General features: G+C 38.6%; 2 long non-coding RNA genes across 8 annotated transcripts in view; one reads left to right on the top strand and one right to left on the bottom strand.

The window, feature by feature from the left end:
• The window catches only part of LOC143646130 (uncharacterized), a 69,293-nt gene extending 61,436 nt beyond the window's left edge, over nt 1–7,857 (bottom strand). For all 7 annotated transcript variants that reach the window (XR_013157316.1, XR_013157312.1, XR_013157314.1 and 4 more), the window contains exon 1: nt 7,751–7,857. This is a non-coding gene — a long non-coding RNA (uncharacterized LOC143646130). The remainder of the gene's footprint in view (nt 1–7,750) is intronic.
• A 62-nt stretch (nt 7,858–7,919) lies between these two features.
• The window catches only part of LOC143646128 (uncharacterized), an 83,138-nt gene continuing 68,219 nt past the window's right edge, over nt 7,920–22,838 (top strand). Inside the window, exon 1 of the long non-coding RNA XR_013157311.1 lies at nt 7,920–7,990. This is a non-coding gene — a long non-coding RNA (uncharacterized LOC143646128). The remainder of the gene's footprint in view (nt 7,991–22,838) is intronic.

Genomic DNA, 22,838 nt, shown 5'->3' with positions numbered 1-22,838 from the left:
GACATAGCCACCCCACCTCCAGCCTGCCTTGAGGAATTGGCCACCCAATCTCCTCCTGAAGGGATTAGCCCTAAAGTTATTAATCCTGTTTCACCAGATGAAACTGCAAATGAAGGCCCTGAAGCAAATGGCCTGGAAGATATTTCTAATTCTTTTCATGACCCACTCCCACCACCCCTCATTTCTTCTAGACCTATAAGTAGACTAAAGTCCCAACAGGCCCCTAAAGGTGAGGTACAAAGTATCACACATGAGGAGGTAACATTATACTCCAAAAGAACTGTGTGCGTTTTCCAATTTATATAGACAGAAATCAGGGGAATATGTGTGGCAATGGATTTTAAGAGTGTGGGATAATGGTGGGAGGAATATAAGGCTGGATCAGGCTGAATTTATTTATATGGGCCCACTAAGCAGAGATTCTGCATTCAATGTTATAGCTAGAGCAGTTAGAAAAGGTGTTAACAGCTTGTTTGGGTGGTTGGTTGAAACATGGATCAAAAGGTGGCCAACATTACCTGAGGTTGAAATGCCAGAACTGCGCTGGTATAATGTAGATGAGGGGATCCAGAGGCTGAGAGAGATTGGAATGTTAGAGTGGATTTATCATGCAAAGCCTGCTCTTACACCCCAGGAATGTCCAGAGGATGCACCTTTTACCAGAACAGTGAGAAATAAGTTTGTGAGACTAGCACCATCATCCCTCAAGAGCTCTGTGGTTGCACTTCTCTGTAGGTCAGATATTACTGTAGGAACTGCTGTCACTGAGCTGGAATCCTTAAACACAATGGGGATGACAGGATCCCGAGTTGGCAGAAGCCAGGTGGCAGCACTTAATCACCAAAGACAGGGTAGACGCGGGTATTATAATAGACAACAAACTCAAAGGAGGCATCAAAATTATATGGCACGCAGAGATTTGTGGCATTGGCTAGTAAATCATGGGGTGCCTAGAAATACAATAGAAGGGCAGTCTACTAAATTCTTGTTGGAGCTGTATAAACAAAAGAGTTCTAGGTCAAGGGAACAGAAGTCTAACCTGAATTACAAAAACACAGAGTCACGGCCCCTTAACCAATTTCCAGACTTGAAACAGTTTACAGACCCTGAGACCCTTGAATGAAGGGGAGGCCAGGTCCCTATGGGGGAGAAATCTGTTACACTGCCACAAATTTATACTGTTAACCTTCCTCTAAGTCTTCCCCAAGGAGACCGACGGCCTTTTACCAGGGTAACTGTGCACTGGGGAAAAGGAAATGATCAGATATTTCGGGGATTATTAGACACTGGTTCAGAAGTGACATTAATTCCAGGGGACCCAAAATGTCACTCTGGACCACCAGTCAGAGTGGGGGCTTATGGAGGCCAGGTGATCAATGGAGTTTTAGCTCAGGTCCATCTCACAGTGGGTCCAGTGGGCCCCCGGACCCATCCTGTAGTTATTTCCCCAGTTCCGGAAAGTATAATTGGCATAGACATACTGACCAACTGGCAGAATCCCCACGTTGGTTCTCTAACTTGTGCAGTGAGGACTATTATGGTGGGAAAGGCCAAGTGGAAGCCACTAGAACTGCCCCTACCAAGCAAAATAGTAAATCAAAAGCAATACCGTATTCCTGGAGAGATTGCAGAGATTACTGCCACTCTTAAGGACTTGAAAGATGCAGGGGTGGTGATTCCCACCACATCCCCATTCAACTCTCCTATTTGGCCTGTGCAGAAAACAGATGGGTCTTGGAGAATGACAGTGGATTATCGTAAACTCAACCAGGTGGTAACTCCAATTGCAGCTGCTGTTCCAGATGTAGTATCATTGCTTGAGCAAATCAATACATCCCCTGGTAACTGGTATGCAGCTATTGATCTGGCAAATGCTTTTTTGCTATTAGTAAGGACCACCAGAAACAGTTTGCTTTCAGCTGGCAAGGTCAGCAATATACTTTCACTGTCCTACCTCAGGGGTATATCAACTCTCCAGCCCTATGTCATAATCTTGTTTGCAGAGAACTTGATCGTTTCTCCCTCCCATAAGACATCACACTGGTCCATTATATTGATGATATCATGTTGATTGGACCTTGTGAGCAAGAAGTAGCAACTACTCTAGATTTACTGGTAAGGCATTTGTGTGTCAGAGGATGGGAGATAAATCCAACAAAAATACAGGGGCCTTCCACCTCAGTAAAATTTCTAGGTGTCCAGTGGTGTGGGGCATGTCGAGATATCCCTTCTAAGGTGAAGGATAAATTGCTACATCTGGCCCCTCCCACAACCAAAAAAGAGGCACAATTCCTAGTGGGTCTTTTTGGATTTTGGCGACAACATATTCCTCATTTGGGTGTGCTACTCCGGCCCATTTATCGAGTGACCAGAAAAGCTGCTAATTTTGAGTGGGGACCTGAACAAGAGGAGCCTCTGCGACAGGTCCAGGCTGCTGTGCAAGCTGCTCTGCCACTTGGGCCATATGATCCAGCAGATCCAATGGTGCTGGAAGTGTCAATGACAAATAGAGATGCTGTCTGGAGCCTTTGGCAGGCCCCTATAGGAGAATCACAATGCAGACCCTTAGGATTTTGGAGCAAAGCCTTACCATCTGCTGCAGATAACTACTCTCCTTTTGAGAAACAGCTTTTGGCCTGCTACTGGGCCTTAGTAGAGACTGAATACTTAACCATGGGCCACCAAGTTACCATGAGACCTGAGTTACCTATCATGAGTTGGGTGTTGTCTGACCCACCAAGCCATAAAGTTGGGCGTGCACAGCAGCACTCTGTTGTAAAATGGAAATGGTATATACGAGATAGAGCCAGAGCAGGTCCTGAAGGCACAAGTAAGTTACATGAAGAAGTGACACAAATGCCCATGGTTTCCACTCCTGCTGCTACATTACCTTCTCTTTTCCAGACCAGAGCTATGGCCTCTTGGGGAGTTCCTTACAGTGAATTGACTGAGGAAGAGAAAACTCGGGCCTGGTTTACAGATGGTTCAGCACGATATGCAGGTACCACCTGAAGGTGGACAGCTGCATAATTACAACCCCTTTCTGGGGTGTCCTTGAAGGACAGTGGTGAGGGGAAATCCTCCCAGTGGGCAGAAATTCGAGCAGTGCACCTGGTTGTTCATTTTGCATGGAAGAAAAATTGGCCAGAGGTGCATTTGTATACTGACTCATGGGCTGTTGCTAATGGTTTGACTGGATGGTCAGGGACTTGGAAAGACCATAATTGGAAAATTGGTGACAAAGAGGTCTGGGGAAGAAGTATGTGGATAGACCTTTCTGAGTGAGCTAAAAACATGAAGATATTTGTGTCCCATGTGAATGCACACCAGAGGGTGACTTCAGCAGAGGAAGATTTTAATAATCAAGTGGATAAGAGGACCCGTTCTGTGGATACCAGTCAGCCTCTTTCCCCAGCAACTCCTGTTATTGCCCAGTGGGCTCATGAACAAAGTGGTCATGGTGGTAGGGATGGAGGTTATACATGGGCTCAGCAACATGGACTTCCACTCACCAAGGTTGACCTGGCTACAGCCACTGCTGAGTGCCCAATCTGCCAGCAGCAGAGACCCACACTCTGCCCCCGATATGGCACCATTCCCCGAGGTGACCAGCCAGCTACATGGTGGCAGGTTGATTACATTGGACCACTCCCTTCATGGAAGGGGCATCGATTTGTTCTAACTGGAATAGACACATACTCTGGATATGGGTTTGCTTTCCCTGCACGCAGTACTTCTGCCAAAACTACCATCCGTGGACTTACAGAATGCCTTATCCATCGTCATGGTGTTCCACATAGCATTGCTTCAGATCCAGGAACACACTTCACAGCAAATGAAGTGCAGGAATGGGCACATGCTCATGGAATTCTCTCGTCTTACCATGTTCCCCATCATCCAGAAGCAGCTGGATTGATAGAATGGTGGAATGGCCTTTTGAAAACTCAATTACGGTGCCAACTAGGTGGCAAAAACTTGAAAGGCTGGGGTAATGTTCTCCAGGAAGCTGTGTATGCTCTGAATCAGCGTCCGCTGTATGGTGCTGTTTCTCCCATAGCCAGGATCCATGGGTCCAGGAGCCAAGGGGTGGAAATGGGTGTGGTGCCACTCACTATTACTCCTAGTGATCCACTAGGAAAATTTTTGCTTCCTGTCCCTGCTACCCTGAGTTCTGCTGGTCTACAGGTTTTAGTTCCAAAATGGGGTGTGCTTTCTCCAGGAGAAACAACAGTGATACCACTGAACTGGAAGTTAAGATTGCCACCTGGTCACTTTGGGCTACTTATGCCTCTGGATCAACACACCAAGAAGGGGATTACATTATTGTCTGGGGTAATTGACCCTGTCTATCAGAAGGAAGTAGGACTGCAACTACATAATGGAGGTAAAGAAGAGTTTTCTTGGAATATAGGAGATCCCCTGGGGCATCTATTAGTACTACCATGCCCTGTGATTAAAATCAATGGAAAACTGCAACAACACAATCCAGGCAGGACCACTAATGGCTCTGAAACTTCAGGAATGAAGGTTTGGGTCACCCCACCAGGCAAAGAACCACGGCCAGCTGAAGTGCTTGCTGAGGGGAAAGGGAACATGGAATGGGTAGTGGAAGAATGTAGTGATAAATATGAACTTTGACCACGTGATCAGTTACAGAAATGAGGACTGTAATGCTGTTTTGTTCGTGTTATACTATTTAAGTTGTAAGATATCAAGTTTAAGAATGAATGTTGCCCAAGGATTTGCACCCTATTCTGGAGAGATTTAGTGTTTTTCCAGTTATATGCAGGACAGTTGAGTATTGTCAGGTAAAAGAAAAAATGTGTGCTTATTTGTTTTCATTTGGAAATTAAGTATGGTCTAAGGTGATATATATATATATATAGGTGCCAAGTTGACAAGGGGTGGACTGTCATGGTTAGGGTCAGGTGTCAACTTGGCCAAGTTGTGGTACCTGTTCATCTGATTGGGCAAGCGCTGGCCTGCCTGTTGCAATGAGGACATTTCATAGGGTTAGGTCATGATCACGTCAGCTACATCCACAGCTGATTCCATTTGTAATCAGCCGAAGGGGCGTGTCTTCTGCAATTAGTGATGCTAAATGCAATCATGGGAAGCCTTTTAAGGAGGACTCAGAGGAGACAGGTTCCATTCCTGCTTTTGCTGGTGAGCCTCTCCTGTGGAGTTCATCCAGGCCATCTGAGTCATCGGCTTCACAGCCTGCCCTGTGGATTTTGGACTCTGCGTTCCTACGGTCACGTGAGACGCTTTCATAAATTTTATATTTGCAAGTGTTCCCTGTTGATTCTGTTTCTCTAGAGAACCCTAACTAATACACCAGGTTCAATCATCATATTATCATCAATGTAATGGACCACTGTGATGTCTTATGGATGAAGGAGATGATCAAGTTCTCTGCAGACTAGATTATAACATCAGGATGAGGAGTTGAAGTAGGATAGGAAGGTGTATTGGTGGTCTTGCCAGCTGAAAATAAACTGCTTCTGGTGGTTTTTCTAATAGGTTTTGGGATTTAAAAAACATTTTCCAGATCAAGAGCTGCCTACCATGTAACAGGACATGCATTGACTTGCCAACACATTGATATCACATCTGGAACAAAGTAGCAATTGGAGCCACCACCTGATTAAGTTTAAAATAATCTACTAGCATTTTCTGAGACATTTCTGCTTTCTGGACTGGGAAGATGGGAAAGTTGAAAGGAGATGTGGTGGCAATCATCATCCTTGCATCTTTTAAGATTAATCACTGCAATTCTTCTAGTAATGTGATATTGCTTTTGCTTTACTTTTTCCTAGGTAGGGGTAGTTCTAGTGGCTTTCACTTGGCTTTCTTATTGTTTGGTTTGCTAAAGATGCTGGAATACAATACACCAGAAATGGATTGGCCTTTACAATGGGAATTTATTAACATACAACTTACAGTTATTAGTCCATGAAAATGTCCCTATTAAGGCATCAACAAGATGATACCTGGACTCTGAAGAAATTCTGCCTGCATCTGAGACACCTCTGTCACATGGAAGGCACATGGATGGCATCTGTTGGCCCCTCACACTCTTGGGTTTCATTGCCTTCTGCTCTGGCTCCAGTGGCTTCCTCTGTGGGTCCTCTCCTCACTCTTCCAGGGCTTTCTCTCTCAGGTCTCTGCATACTTCTCTGATGTTTCTGAGCTCTCTGGATTTTTCTGTGTCCTTTACCCTCTTATAAAGGAATCCAGTAAAGGACTAAGATCCACCTTGAATTGGGTGGGTCACATCTCAATTGAAACAACCTAATCAAAAGGTCTTACCCACAATAGGTTTGCACCCATGGGAATGGATTAAAAGAACATAACCTTTTCTGGGGTACATAACAGCTTCAAGCCAAAACACCTATCATAATAACCTTCATTCCACATGTAAGGGAACCAATGTGGGAATCCTGCCAGTTGCTAAGTATGTGTATTCTAATTATGTCTTTCAAAACTAGAGAAATAACCACAACATTGGCTCAGAGACCACCTGAATTCACCATGAGATAGACCTCTGTAAAACTCCACTGATCACTTGATGTCTATTCTTACTGGTGGACCACAGTGATGTTTTGGGTCTCCTGAATTAGTGTCATTTCAGAGCCAGTGACCATTAATTCCCCCAATGATTGATCATTTCTTTTTCTCCAATGCACAGTCCTTTTAGGGTCCTTTTGGGAAGGTTAGGAGAAATATTAACAGTATATATTTTTCACAGTGTAGCAGGGTCCTTCCTCAAGGAGACCTAGCCTACCCATTAATCAAAGGGTTCTAATTTGGTAAACAACCTCAAGTCTGGAAATTGATTGAGGGACCATGACTCTGTTTTTGTGATTCAAGTTGTTCTGTTCACTTGACCTAGAACTCTTCTGCTTATACTAGTCAAGTAAGATTTTAGTAAATTGACAATCTATTTCACTTTTAAGTATACCATGCTTAACTGGCCAATGTTATAGGTCTCTGCAAGTCAGAGTAATATGATTAATGCTTTGACCTTGCTGTCAATTATCTTAATCATGTCTACCTTATCTTTGTTAATTAAGTGCTGCCACTTGACTCCTGACAATCTGGGATCCAATTATCTCCATTTTACTCAGGGATTTCATTTGAATGTCAGCCATTCCCACTCTAATTCCTGACCTGCAGATTAGAGTGATCATAGAGTTTTTCAGGGATGATGAGACATCTCTAACAAACATTTCTCACAATTGTGGTAAAAGGTTTGTCATCTGTATATTCCCAGGGTGAGTGGGCCTGTCTTATATGATAAACAACTCTAACATTTCAATGTACCTAAGTCTTTGGATACCTTCTCCATTATCCCAAGGCAGTTATGGCATTTCAACTTTATTTAGTGTAGGTCAATTTTAGATCCAAATTTCAGCCAAATAGATCCTTTATAACCCCTTGGGCTATAACATTGAATCCAGATTCTCTGTTTAGTGAACCATATCTTTTAGTTTAGCCTGAACCAACTTTATATTCCTTCCACCCTTATTCCACACTGTTGATATCCATTTCCACACATATCTCCCTGAATTTTGCCTTTGCTGATTGGAAAACTCTTACAATTCCTTGGAGTGTCTCTTTTTCATGGGTCACATTTTATACCTTACTTTTGCAAGCTTGCTGAGACTTCAGTCTAGCTATATGTCTGGAACCAGTCATTGTGGAAATGATCCTAAGAGGAATTAGCAGTGTCTTGTAAGTCAATTACCTCAGGTGGCTCCATTACAGGTTTTTCCAGAAAAACAGAATTAGTCTCCTCAGATGATTCTGGCAGGTCTGCTTCCTTGGGGGAGTGAATTAGAATTTTTTCTGGCAAAGAAGATTCAGCAGATTCTAAAGGTTCAATTTCCCCACCTTCATCACAATCAGCCCACACAGTTCCATTCCAATATTAGGATTCCATTATTTCCAGTCAATGCCCTCACTTTAAAAGGAGGAACCCTGTAAGGTTAGGAATTCAATGTGTGTTGTAAGTCAGGTATTTGCATGATGAGACTTTGAGTTTGTTTTTCAGAAACCTTAACTTGGCAGCTATAAGAAATAAGAGTTTCTTTTAGAGCACACATAGAAACTTTCATGTCACTCATGCAGTGCTTGGACTGGGAATTTGAAGACTTGACCTCATCCTTTTCATTAACACATCTATCTAGAAATTTGGGAAATTTGTCTGCTGATTTGAAACTGTTATGGACCTCAGAAAAGCCATAGTCATTTAATCCTATCTTCTAGGGGCAGACCTATTGTTGGGTGGGACCTCTTGATTAAGTTGTTTCCATGGAGATGTGACTCTGCCCATTCAAGGTGGGTCTTAATCCTTTCTGGAGTCCTTTATAAGATAGAACTCAGAACTGACTCAGTGGACATAGAGAAGAAACTAAGACAAAGATGTCTGGGGATGCAGAAGGAGCTGAGAGAGCCATCTGAAAGCAGAAGCCAGGAGAGAAGGACAGCAGATGTTGCCATGTACCTTCCCTGTGACATAAAAACCTGGACGTGATCAGCTTATTTTGAGGGAATGTATCCTCTTGTTGGTGCTTTAATTTGGACATATTCATGGCCTTAGAAATGTAACATGTAATTTAACAAATCCCTTTTGTAAAAGTCAGTCCATTTCTGGAGTATTGCATCTGACAACTTTAGCAAACTGAATCATCATCCAATCTCACTATACATTTAACTTGACAAAATGTGTGCTAAGTATCAAATACAGTGTTTTTATGAGATTTGCCTTATATAAGCATCTGCATAAAAGCAACTAATGGTGATATTTTGCATCTCTCTATTGCCAAATCACACCATGGACTATGTGCTGGTTTGAAAACATTTATGTACCCTAGAAAAGCTATGTTTTAGTCCTGATCACTCTTGTGGGAGCAACCATTTCTTCTAATTCCTATTCAGTATTGTAGATTGGAAGCTTGATAAAGTTATCTCCATGGAAATGTGACTCAAACAATTGTGGGTATTAAATTTGATTAGGTGGAGATGTGTCTCCATCCATTCTACTTGGGTCTTGGTTAGTATACTGGAATCCTATAAAGGAAGAGACATTTTTGTAGATTCTGAGAGAGCAGAGAAAGATGGCAGGTTGATGACAGGCATGAGAAAGCTTCAGAACACCACAGAACGATGAAGAAGAGAGTCCACCAACCAGCAACCTTTGGAGATGAAGAAAACACCTCCCTGGAAGCTTCATGAAACAAGAGGCCTGAAGAGAAAGCCAGCAGATGCCGTCACATTCACTTTGTGCCTTTCCAGCTCAGAGGGAAACTCTGAATGCCACTGGCCATCTTGAACCAAGGTATCTTTCCCTGAATGCCTTAGATTGGACATTTCTATAGACTTGTTTTAATTGGGACATTTTCTCGGCCTTAGAACTGTAAACTAGCAACTTATTAAATTTTCCTTTTTAAAAGCCATTCTATTTCTGGTATATGGCATTCCAGCAGCTAGCGAACTAGAACAGACTGTAATTAGCCTATTGGTCACTGAAACAGTGTCACTAAAGCTTTTAAATCTAATCATCTTTAAGAACCAATTCCAAAAACCCCACAGCCACTTTAGAAATCTCATCCTTAAGATTTTGTTTCTCAAGAACCCCTTCTGATACAAAAGTCTATGTTATTCAGAAAAGAAGAATAAATAAATATGTAAAATAAATAAATAAATGAATACATAAATTAGTAGATTCTTTGTAATGAATTGGCCCATTCAACCTTAGGAGCTGGAAAGTATGAATTCCATAAGGCAGGTTGCAAGCTGCTTTGATAAGGTGAGGCTGAAGTCTGGCAAACCCATATTTCCCAGGTGAAGCTGGCTGACTGGAGGTTATATAGACATTCTTCTCTCTGCTTTCTGAAATCCTCAGTTCTGATTTATAAAACCTCCAACTGATTGTATGAAGGTGTTCCCCACCTTTCTGAGGGTAATCTCCTTTGTTGATTGTAGACACAATCAAGTAATTATGGATGCAAATCCATCTATGAAATATTCTCAAGGTTACAATCAGGCCAGTACTTGCTTGACCAATAAACTGGAGAACCAGTTCTTGACCATAACCTAGTAGTGACACATGAAATTATTCATTGCTATAGCCATAGAAGATTCATGACTGTGTTCCAATAAAAATTCATTTATAAAACATTTATGAGCAGGATTTGGCTGTGGGCTGTGGTTTACTGACCCCTGCTCTAGGGTGTGCCTCTGTGCCCTATTTTAATAGTAAATAAGCAAATGAAGCAGTCTTGGCATAGGTAGGGTATGGTGACCAGAGGTTCAGAACTCTCAGGAATGAGGGTTGGATCATGCAATGAAGGAAATCATATGGACCAACAAAGTGGTAGGTAAAAGGATGAAAGATGTGCTCAATGGTTATTTGAGCCTAGCCATTAATGACTTGAAGCCAAGTTGTCTGGAAATTGTCCTTAGTCAAAGGGAGCTACTTCATCAAAGGTTATTTTCCTTCTTTGTGATTAGGCACCCCTTCAATGACTGTGCTATATTGAGGGGGTAATACAAAGGCCATTCTATCTCCAGAGCTCCTCATAGATTCCCTGAGTTCTTTCCTGCAACTGCACCACATTTTAACTTTTTCATATTTCCAATATTCTCTTATAAGACTGTTCCCAAGACTTCTCCACGATACAAGTCATACTTAATGTATTTCTACTTAAAACCAAATTCCTGCAGAAATATATCTAAAACAGAGACAAAAGATTAAATGTATTTTAGATGAAGTGGCAATATTACTAGATTTTGAACACAGGTCCCTGAGAGCATAGTGATTTCATTAATGGAAATAGGAAATAAAGTAAGAGTTTGTATTTAGATATTATGACTTTGTATTTCAAATAAACCATTTAGTGGCATATTTAGTGAGAGTTTTAAACTCAGAATTCTTAATGCAGATTATTTGAGATTTATCACATTTTGGCTAATTCATCTACCTAATCCAAAAGGGGCTCACTGTGGTCGTTGTTTCAGGCAGGATTTCTAAAATGAAGGTTCAAAATGACAAGGATATCATATATGGTTTACAACATACACTTTATAGCATTCCATTTAACATTCATTTGCAGAATTTTGTTATACACTACTAAATACCAGGTACAGCTGTAGGCTCTTGAAATTTAAAAAAAAACAAAAATGGAATGAAACAGAAAAAAAATCCTTTCTCTTTTGGAATTTGGATTCTAGTGGAGGGGATAAACATTACAAGATGAATATACTATATTGTATATTAGAAAGTGATAAATGTCAAGTTGGGGGGAAGCTTGAAGGAGAATACGGAGAGAGGGCAGGTCCCTTAGGGTACAAAACAGCTTCAAACCAACACAATGGGTCTCAAAGATTGTAGAGGGCTTCATAGAACATTGTGTAGTTATGACATTTTGCTGCCAGTCACTGCTACTCTTACTCCAAAGGTAATGGGATGTTCCTGTATGATTTGAAGAAAGGTGTGATGCAATCTGAAAGAAAACTCTGTTTGTGATGAAAAGAGCTTCCCTGGAGGTTAAGAAGTAGAGTGGTAGGTTGGAAAGCTATATATATATATATATATATATATATAAACCAGGCCAGAAACAGTGGTGTTTGGAACTGGAGAGGTGAAGCGCATCAACGGAACTGGTGAACAGTGGTCAAATTCTGAATGCATTTTGAAAGCAAGATTAGCCGATTTATCATTTGTCATGTAAGAGAAAAAGAAAAATCAAGAGTAACACCAACGTTTTTGGTCTGAACAATTGGAAGGATAGAATACCCATTATAATGGAGGAAATCAGGAGTTATATATTTTAAGTTTAAGATGTTTATTAGAAGTCTGATCAGTGATATTAAGCAGTCTGTTGTGTACAGGAGTTAAGGGTTGAAGAGATAAGACAAGGTTGGTGTTAAAAACTTTTGAATCAATGCATGTAGTTCATAGGAAAGTTATGAATCATTGTGATATCAAGGTAGGTAGAGGAGATAAAACTTAGTAGGAATCTGTGAACTATTCATAGAGTTATTCAAAGGTAAAGGTCAGGGAGATGAATGATCAAAGAAGGGTGGTCACAGAGATGAGAAGAAAATATGGCGAGTGAAGTATTCTGAAAGGCAAATGGAGAAAGGAAGGAAGAGAAATTAACTAAGTCACTGCATCTGGAAGTGTGCTTTTCTTATAGTAGGTATTTAACATGTTTGCTTTAAGTAGATTGATTCAATAAGTCTAGAACCATTTATTTCTTAAAACTTTTTATTTATTGTTAAATGCTAACACAACTCTATAAGTATCAAGGTTTTAAAAGATTTTCATTTGGATCTTAGATTTGCCCTTGCTGCATCATATGGTTATTTAAAGGAAAGTATATCACTTGGTCATTGTGCTAGTTATCAGCATCCTGCCTCAGGTCCAAATGCACCTTTTTGTCCTTCTTTATGTTACTGGAGCTGGATCCTTTAAATACTTCTCCTTTTCCAGCTGAAACAATATTAAACTTTGTCAGTGTATGGTGCTGGAGGGACTCTACAGGAAGAAGTTTCTATAACGTGTTTCAGTGTTCATTTTCTCACATGCTCCTGCAGCAAGCTGATGCCAGTGGCATGTAGAACATCTAGAGGTACTGAATTTACAGAAAGTAACCCTGCAGCCGTCAGTGTCTTGTCAGTGAGATTCTGCAGTCTCCAGGGTGTAACTATACAGCAAGGCTTACCAGCATCCTGGTGTTTGGTTTCCTAGGTAATTTCACTGGCATTGTAACCAGCTTCCAGTTGAGTTGCACTTGTGCTTCAGCAGGAGCCTTCTTTTTGTCAGTTCTCACTTACAGTACATGACTGAATTTCTCTGCCATTGAGTGGGCACAGCCACTCACTCTCCAAGAGGGCCTGAATCTTTGCCTGGGCATATTGTCTTAGTTAGGATTCTCTAGGGAAACAGAATCAACAGGAAATATTCATAAATAAAACATTTATAAAAGAGTCTCATATAACCGTGGGAACGTAGAGTCTAAGATCTGTAAGGCTGGCTGTGAAGCTGATGATTCCGATGGAGGGTCTGGACGAACTCCACAGGAGAGGCTTGCCAGCCGAAGCCGGAAGAGAACCTGTCTATTCTGATTCCTCCTTAAAAGGATTTCAGTGATTAGATTAAGCATTACTCATTAAAGAAGACACTCCCCTTGGCTGATTATAAATGGAATCAGCTGTGGATTTAGCCGACGTGATTGATCATGATTTAATTCTATGAAATGTCCTTATAGGAAAGACAGGCCAGCACTTGCCCAACCAGACAAACAGGTACCACCACCTGACCAAGTTGAAACATGAAACTGGCCATGACACATACCCTCTTGCAAATTTTTTCCTTTGCATCAGGTCCAGATGTAGTGGCTGCCCTCTAAACCTGTAATATCTCTATTCTTTAGAATTGCCTTCCTCTCTTGGTTCTATCCCCAAGTATTAACTAACAATTATTTATTATTTAATATTTTAATGAGTTTTAACAAATAAATACATCCAGACATATAGCATACCATTCAAATTATAGAATATTCTCACAATGTCAGAAAGTTTTTTCATCCCCTTTTCAGTCAAGTCTACACTGCTAATATGAAAAAGCGATCATCATTAGTCATCAGAGATATGCAAATTTAAACCACAATGACACATTACTACATATCCTCCTATATTGTTAAGTTGTTATAATATCAACTGGTAGCAAGAATTTAGAGGAATTGAACATATCGTATATTACATTTAGGGGGTAAAATATTGCAATTACTTTGTAAAATAATTAGGTGGTATCTTATAAAATTAAAAATGTCTCAGCAATTTTGTTCTTAGAAATTTTCTAATAGAAATGAAATGATCTGTACTCAAAAAGACTTGTACATAAGTGTGCCTGAAAGCATTATTCATAGTAGCCCCAATGTGAAACAACCCCAAAGTCACTATCAGGTAAATGAATAAACAAACTGTGATAATGTAATAATACTTGGCAAGAAAAAGAGGCAAACAGTTGATACATGTAAAAATATGGCTGAATCTCAGAAAATGCAATGTACAAAAGAAGCCAGATGCAAAATAGTATGCAGTAAATGATTCTACTTATATGAAGTCCTATTTTGATCCAATTATGGTAATATATATCATGACAAATGGCTTCCTCTACAGAGATTAGTAGGGTAGACTTGACTGAAAGGGAGATGAGAAGAATTTCTGAGATTATATGTATATTATAGAATTTGAATGGAGTGTTGTATCTCTGGATGTATTCATTTGTTAAAATTCATTAAAATGTTTACTTAAAATCTGTGCACTTTATTGTATGTAAATTATAACAAAAATTCCATGCCTTTATAGCTAGATATACAATAACCATGTGAACTTTATAAATCTTTTAAGATTAGCTAAAATTAATTTGCATTTATTTTTTCTAGCATCTCCTTTTTTAAAGAAATGAAATACTTTTAAATGAAATTTCAGTGTCATTAATTTATAACATCTTATTTGACAAGATGAACATCATAAGAACCCATCAAGAAAAAGTCATGAAAAGATCTGGTTTATTTCCCACTCTGTGTGATCAGTGGGTTTACTATCATTATATAATTTATATAACATATTTCTGCTATAATCTGAACCACTTCAAAGTTCCTAAATCTAGTTAATATCAGTTATTATTTGATCCCTTCTCTATTTTATGTTTTTCCTTTAGGATTTGTTTCTGTGTATATCCATTTCAGTGGAGAAAATTGCTTTCATTTCACCTACAGTGACATCTGTAATAGCTCATATAATCTATTTTTTTTGCAACCTCTAATTTTTTCTTTTAGAAAATATCTAAAAGAAATATCTTGCTGATATGATTCATTGGAGAATATTACCACAAGAAATTGAAACCCATAAAATATAAGCCTTCTGGCAGATTTGGTCTTTTCACATTTTCATGATATTTTTCACACTTTCATGCTAACTACTTCTAGATAGCTATTTTTATAGCTACTTTAATAAGGACATATTTACTGTATAAAATATTTTAAAATGTGATCTGATTTTAAATCCTAATGGGAAAATCCCTTGATTTATCAAAATGTCAATTATCATCCAAGCAATTCCTTCATAGAGAATGTGATTGACACAAAGATTCACTGTAGGATTCCATTAAACAAAGTACATTTTAAATAAACTGATTTCCAAAAGAAATTATTTACTCCATTGTGGAGTAATTTACACTCAATATTTTACTGTGTGTTTAGATAGATGGATAGATAGCCTCACATACAAAGTTGTATCTTCACACCTATATACATATATATCCATATTATATATAGTGTATATATATGTATATGCATATATATTTATATTATTTGTATATATATACATATATATATATTTATATTATATAGTGTGTGTGTGTGTGTGTGTATATATATAATGGTGGATTCAGACTGTATACCCCAGGTTGGACATGCTCTTTGTTTTGGTTCTCTTATTTGTGGATGTGGACCCATTGTAAGAAAGATCTCTTCATGATACTGCTTCAATTTATATGTGTCCCAACTGAATTATGTTGGGCTTTAATCAGTATCAGTGGAATCCTATATAAGCAAAGTGAAAGTCAGACTGAATGAGAAAAATGGTAGGGACAAGCCAGAAGCTGGAAATAAATAGAATTTGGAAGAGAAAGAAGAAGATGTTACCATGGGCATTGCTATATGAGAGAAAAGCTGAGGAACCCCAAAGATTGCCAGCCAGCCAGAAGATACTGACACAGGGAGGAAGCAAGCCTTTTAGCCTCTGAAAATGTGAGTCAATAAATCCCTGTTGTTAAGTCAATCCATTGTAAGGTATTTGTTTTAGTAGCTAAAAAATAAACATATATATGGATTTATTTGGGTGTGTATGTATATATTTATGGGTCCTGTTTCTTGGAATCAGCTTTTTTAAAGTCCTTCCTTAAGGAGTTTTGATGAGGAAAAGTCTTCAGTTTTATGTTTATGTCCAAAGTAAGTTGGAGAAGAAATGGAAACCTTAATTAAAGCCTGTTCTAGTTTTGTACAACGAGACAATAAATGATAGTTTTTGCTTCCTAGGCTTTCCACATTGTCCTAAGTTTTAACTGGAAACTGATGCTTCACTGATTTCTTTATTTGCGAGATTGCTATGAGTAAAGAGTGGATTTCATTGTAGTTGATATTTGAATCTCTTTGACCGTGTGATAGAATTGTCCAGGGCAAAGACATTTATCAGACAATTTCTTAGTGTGAAAAACCTCTACGATTCTTTCACTGCTCTGGTATCCAACTGTGCAAATCTCTTTCTCTGCCATTTAGCGGCACAGTATCACTCAGTGTGACTTGCCTAAGCCTTACCTTTCTTGAGTAACATCTTTTACAATCTCATGCTCTTACATAATCACCTTCAAATTTCACCTTTCCCTGTGGTTTATTTTTCCAGGATCACTTGGATTGATTTAATTATTGTTCACATGTAAATTAATCTTTATTAAGTTATAATAGTTCATTAGCTATAAGAGAAGAAGGTAAAGATCAAAGAAATAACAGCTAAGGCAGATGTTTTTAGATCTTCTGCCCTTTTTTCAGGAGTCATTGAGTAGATCCCTGTTCTGATTGAGTATTCTCCTTTAAACCTCCCTTAACATTATTTCCATTTTAAAGAGAATTCCTTATGAAAATAAAGTCCAAATTCAAGAGTAAACCTTTGGTTTCAGTCCCTTATTTGAGTAGTTGTAAATTTACAGAAAAATCATGCAGTAATACAGAGTTCCTGTACTCTATACCATGCCTCCCACCACGTTTTATTTATTACCAACATTTTGCGTTATTGTGGTATCTTTGTTACAATTCATGAAACATTATTATTAAAATCATATTATTAACTATGGTTCATAGTTCACCTTAGGGTTCATTCTTTGTGTTGTATAACTCTAATTCTGAAAACATACTATAATCTAAAATTACTCATTCTAGCTACTTTCAAGTTTACAATTCAGTGGAGTTAAATACATTCACAGTGATGTCTATTGTCACCACCATAGGTTACCAAAACTTTTCTATAATTCCAGATAAAAACTGACTTTCATTTGAACATTAACTTCCCATTCCCCACTCCCACCAATGCCCCTGGTAACCTGTATACTAATGTCTGATTCTGTGAGTTTGTTTATTCTAATTGTTTCATGTAAGTGATATCATATAGTATTTGTGCTTTGTGTATGGTCTAGTTCTCTCAACTTGACGTCTTCATGGTTCATTCATCTTGTGGCATGCATCAAACTTCATTCCTTTTATGTTAGATCATATTGTATTCTATGTATATATCTGATTTGTTTATTCAATTTTTCATTGATGGACATTTGGGTTACTTCCCTGTATTGGCAATTGTGAATACTGCCACCATAAACATCAGTGTGCAAATACCTGTTCAAGGTATTTCGATTCTTTTCATTGAAAATGTTTTCAATTCTTTGGGGCATATAGCTAGACTTGGGGTTGCTGGGTCAAATAATAATGTTAAACTTAACTTTCTGAGGAACTCCAAAGTGGTTTTCCATAGCTTCCAATTCCTACCAACATTATACAAATGTTGCCATTTCTCTACATCTTCATCAGCACTTTCTATTTTTCATTTTAAAAAATAGATATTCTAGTGAGTGAAAGGGTATCTCATTGTAGGTTTGATTTGCATTTTCCTAATGGCTAATGATGTTAATCATCTTTTCATGTACTTATTGTTCATTTGTATATCTTTGGAGAAATATCTATTCAAGTCCTTTGCCCATTTAAAAAATTAGGTTGTTTGTCTTTTTGTTGTTGAGTTCTAGTTCTAAATTTAAATTTAAAGAATGTGATTATCAAGTCCATCAAAATGACCATATCTGGCATAGCAGCTGCAGGCAGCTGTCATATGGTTAAATTTCTAACAGTACACTCTCATCTATAAAATGTGTTTGGTTTTATAGGGTCTTGGTAGATTTATTCAATGGAGATATATAGGGGACTAACACTTGTGAATACTTTAAGTCTCTGATGGTGATAAAATTCCTTCCCAGATACAGTATTGCTTCTGATTTCCCATCTTAGAGGATGGTTTCAGGATTTTCATTTTACCTTTTCTCTCAGAATGTCTCTTTTTCAAAAGATCTAGTACCTATACCAGTTACCAAGTATAGTCATATCATTTATAACATCAGAGAATGAAAAAAAACTTGAACCTCTTTTAAGACCAACTTGGTCCCAACATAATTTTTTTTCACCTGTTCCATGATAAAGGAGGATGAATTTGGTGTTTTGGGTCTCCATATCAGTGTCAGCTTAGATGCTATATTTTATTTAACATTATTTTAAAATAATACAATTATAGGAATTCCATTTTTCTAGAGCAGAGATACCCTAGAAAATAATGCTCATTTCCAAAAGGAAGGGTTGGAAGAAAAATTTTCATATGTACTTGTGGTGGTGATGTGAGATTATTCCTCAAGGGAAACTGGACACCTCAAAATTTTGGCTTTGGATGCATGGACTGCATGAAGGACCATGAATTTCAGAAATTTTGCCAGCTCCTGATTTTTTCATTATAAAATTCAGGCAACAGGAGTTTGCTATTTGTCTACCTGCCACAAGGAATATTATGACCTATCATGTCACACATTCCAGTCTTCTACGCACACTGACTTTCACTCAGGTTTTTTGGCCCATGAGGGTTATTTACGTCACTCTCCCTCTCAAAGTTAAGTGTTGTTACCTGGCCTCCACCATTCCACAGTCCCATAATCTTAATTTATACCAGTTCCATGAGAGTTTCATGGAAACACCAGATTCTTCAGAAACAACCAGATAAAAAGGAGTTTATGTGGAATGTTATGGAACTGAAGTTTCATGGCAATCAACTCCACCGACAGCTCCACACAAAAGAGAATGGAGCTTCTCAAAGATGGAAGTGCCTATCTTACCTGTGTATTTCCTGTGGCCCCAATGAGGGAGGTGTCCTTTGGGCCCTTTCAGGGGTCAAAGTCAGTCAGTCTGTTCTCAGGTCATGTAAGTTCTGACCCTTTCCTCAGAACTGAATCAAAGAAAATTCTGTATTTCTACTTGAATTATTGTAGGGAGCTGATGGTCAGATTTGGTAGAAAACAAATCTTGCCATCTATAGCTCTTACTTCATGGAAAGCTATTGATTGCTTCCAGAAAAAGGAAATCTATTCATTTCTAGCAAAGTAGAAGAGTTTACTTTTTTGAAGTGGAGATTTCTGGAGATTCTGGCTAAATTTCTCCAGAGTGTCTACCCAAAGAACCCTGGAGCTCTCTGTTACTTACGAAATCGCAGTCGTGTCTATGAATTCCATGTCTCTTCCAGCATGTTCATTCTTATCTTGTGTCTGATTTTCAATATAGTTTGCTCTGGAGCTTCAGGAAAAGAGAGTTTCCACAAAAACTTCCATCTCTGGCTATCACAGCATGTCTTTAGTTGGGAATTGGCCCTCCAATATTATTATTTTCTTTTTAAAGTTGTTCCCATGGTGTTAACAATAGCCAGTTCAGAATTCTTGACTGCCGAGCTGGAGACCGGGATTTGATTCCCAGAGCCTGCCTATAGTGCCACCCCTGCCCCCCACCCCCCAAAATAAAATAGCTAGTTCACTCCCAGGTTGGTTATAATTATCACTTATTCTCATACAATGAAAACCATTGCCCCTGAATAACTCTGCAGTTCACCCTCATGAGTACCTCATTCCAATAGACTAAGGACAAAGCTTTAGAAATCAGGACCCGAGGGCTTGACAGGCGCTATTGTTATACAATTTACAACCAGCAATTTGGTCCATATTGTCAGCTGGGTGAGTACTACAACTCCAAGGTACTCAAGCCATTCTAGGGTCATTTCTGGTATCAATCAGGTTAACCTTCCCTACAAATCAGGGTTTAAGGAATAAGCTTTTGCTCAAATATTTGATTAGAGAGTATAATCCTAACTAAACTGGACTGAGATAAGGGAGGTGAGATAGGGGAGAAGGTAAAGTCAATGCAAAGTTTCTTGTTATAACTGAGCGACTAATTGCTTGATTTTATAAGAACATCCTCTGAGAAACCACATAAACTGTATCTTTGGACTATCTCTTGTGGGAGTCAAGGGGAAAATGTATACGTCAGTCTCTGCTTCCCACTGGTCAAATGTTAACCCTCTGAGGAATTATCTCCCTGATCCATTACCTCCTTCACAATCCCTGCGTGGATACTGGCACTTCCAACATGGAAATCCCATGTTGAAAGTGTGATGTACATGAGCAGAGAGAGGGAGTGAGGCCCATCAGGTGGCTGCTAGGAGATATCTCTTTCAGGGGACAGAGCTAGTTCCCACAGCGGTGGTGACTGGATGAGAGTCAAGACTGGACAATTGTCAAGGGAGTCTTTGTGTTCTGCAGTGATATTTAAACAGGTTCCCAAATACCATCCTAAGTTTCTATATAATTTTCTTTTGTGGTGTCTCCATTATTATGTATGCCTCAATATATAATCTAATATAAATAATGATAAAATTTTGCATGATTGGAAATAAGTGGAATTTCCTCCTTGTTTCTCTGTTAGACCTCTCATTTTTATGGTGTGTGTGGTAGTTAGATTCAGTTGTGAACTTGACCAGGTGAAGGTGCCTAGTTCTGTTGCTGTGGATATGAGCCAATGGGACGTGAACTTCATCTGTTGCTCATTACATCTGCAGTCAGCTAGGAGGCGTGCCTGCTGCAATAAATTATGTTTGATTTAATTGGTTGGTGCTTAAATGAGGGAGCTCAACGTAGCACAGCCCAAGCAGCTCAGCATACCTCACTTCAGCACTCGCAGCTCAGCCCAGGCCTTTGGAGATGCAGAAAGAAATCACCCCAGGGAAAGTTGTTGGAAGCCAGAGGCCTGGAGAGAAGGCCAACAGAGATCACCCTGTGCTTTCCTGCGTAAGAAAGAACCTCAGTTGAAAGTTAGCTGCCTTTCCTCTGAAGAGCTAAGGAAATAAATACCTTTTTATTAAAAGCCAATCCATCTCTGGTGTGTTGCATTCTGGCAGCTAGCAAATGAGAAGAGTATGTCTCTACTTTACCCCATCTAACATGATGTTTTCCTCTTCTTTCCTTAAACAGTACTCATTCTTTCTGCACATCCCTTTATTCAGGAGGAAGAATAGCCATTTATAAGAACAAATACTCATTGTGAAATTTTATTTCCAAAGAATCCCCACCATAACCTATTCTTAGGAAACTGTTTGTACCTTTGCACACACTACCTGCCCAATAGGGAACCTCAAGATTCTAAGATTAATTATTGTTCCACAATGTTGCAGATATAATTATTATAAATTACTTTATTTTCATAAAATTATCATTGGTATGTGAATTCACACATTCATAATACATCATGAACATACACATATGCACACACACACACCATGCATTAGAAAAACAACCTGAATATGAAATCTTCAATTATGTTTTGCTCTTCTTCCCTCCATCCATCCCTCCCACACCTCCCCTCCCTCCTTTCCACTCTTCCTCCTTTTTTCCTTCCTTCCTTCCTTCTTTCCCTTTGTGACCATCTTTAAAGAAAAAAGCAAATAGATGCTAAAGTCTGGCAAGAATCTATCATCCTCCACCTGACCCTGGTCCCTAACCTGGATGTATAGCATCCTTGTAAATCAACACCAAGGAAAGTTTTGTGGTATCTTTGTATAAAAGATACATTTATTAGTTTACCAATATTTAATTCATGATAAATTGGAAGATGAGAAACATGTTCTCCTTAGTTAAGAAAGGAGAAATGAGGATGACTGTCACTCGAGAAAACAGTAATTATTCAATGCAGGGTGAAGGGTATATTGTCATTTCATTTCCTTTCTTGCTCAGGTTTTTCTTTCATTATCATTACAGATATTTTTAACTTCATAATTTTTAATGTATCTAGTCATATATGTGTGTGTGTGTGTATATGTATGTGTATATATATGTCACCTGTCTACTTACGCTTTTTTTCCCTTATACTTAAACAGCATATCATCTATCAAAACCATTTTTCCTTTTGGAGACCTCCTCTTTGGAACTGTCTACCCAACTCATTCTTTTTGGGCTGGTGTCTCCTCAGGAATGCTTTATAATTGCCCTCCTAGGCCTCTTGTTCGCCTTTCACTTTGTTAAATATCTTATTTTCTATGCTATAAATATTCCGTTTTCTTGGACTGTCTCTCTTTAATTGATTTGTACTGTGACACGCATAGTAAGTAAATATTTTGCATTTTTGGATGACTTAAACTCTATCATTTTCTCATTTTGGGGGTCAGCAATTGTTGGAAGGGACCTGAGAGTCCAGTTTCTCTGTACGAAATTTTTCTATTTTATCACCCTATTTTCAGATTCATAAGTCATTTACAACTCTCCTTGGAACTTACAGTTTCCAAAAGGCAAATCAGTTTGTTTTTAATTGCTTTTGGCTTTTATAATACATTTTAAGTTTCTTGTCTCTGAAAAGTTTACCATTTTATCAGCTTGTTACCTTCCAAATATTTGCTAAAATCTTTTGTTCACTGATGGTTTTGCTCCCATTCATTTTTTGTTTGGCTTTGAAGATGTATACTTTGTAATTTTTTACCATCAATTTAGAAGTGCTTTTGGAGTAAAAAGACAAATATATATGACCAATCTTCTATGCTTAAGTGGAAATTTGTTTTAATTCCTATAGATTCTCTGCTGAATTCTATGTCTTTATTAAAATATGCATTCTTCCATCTCCGAATAGACATGCTTTAGACAGAGTTAT

This window comes from Tamandua tetradactyla, chromosome 9 (assembly GCF_023851605.1).
Source record: "Tamandua tetradactyla isolate mTamTet1 chromosome 9, mTamTet1.pri, whole genome shotgun sequence".
NCBI classification, from domain to species: Eukaryota; Metazoa; Chordata; class Mammalia; order Pilosa; family Myrmecophagidae; genus Tamandua; species Tamandua tetradactyla.
The sequence above is the reverse complement of the archived record's forward strand: the minus strand, read 5'-3'. Positions and strand labels throughout refer to the sequence as shown.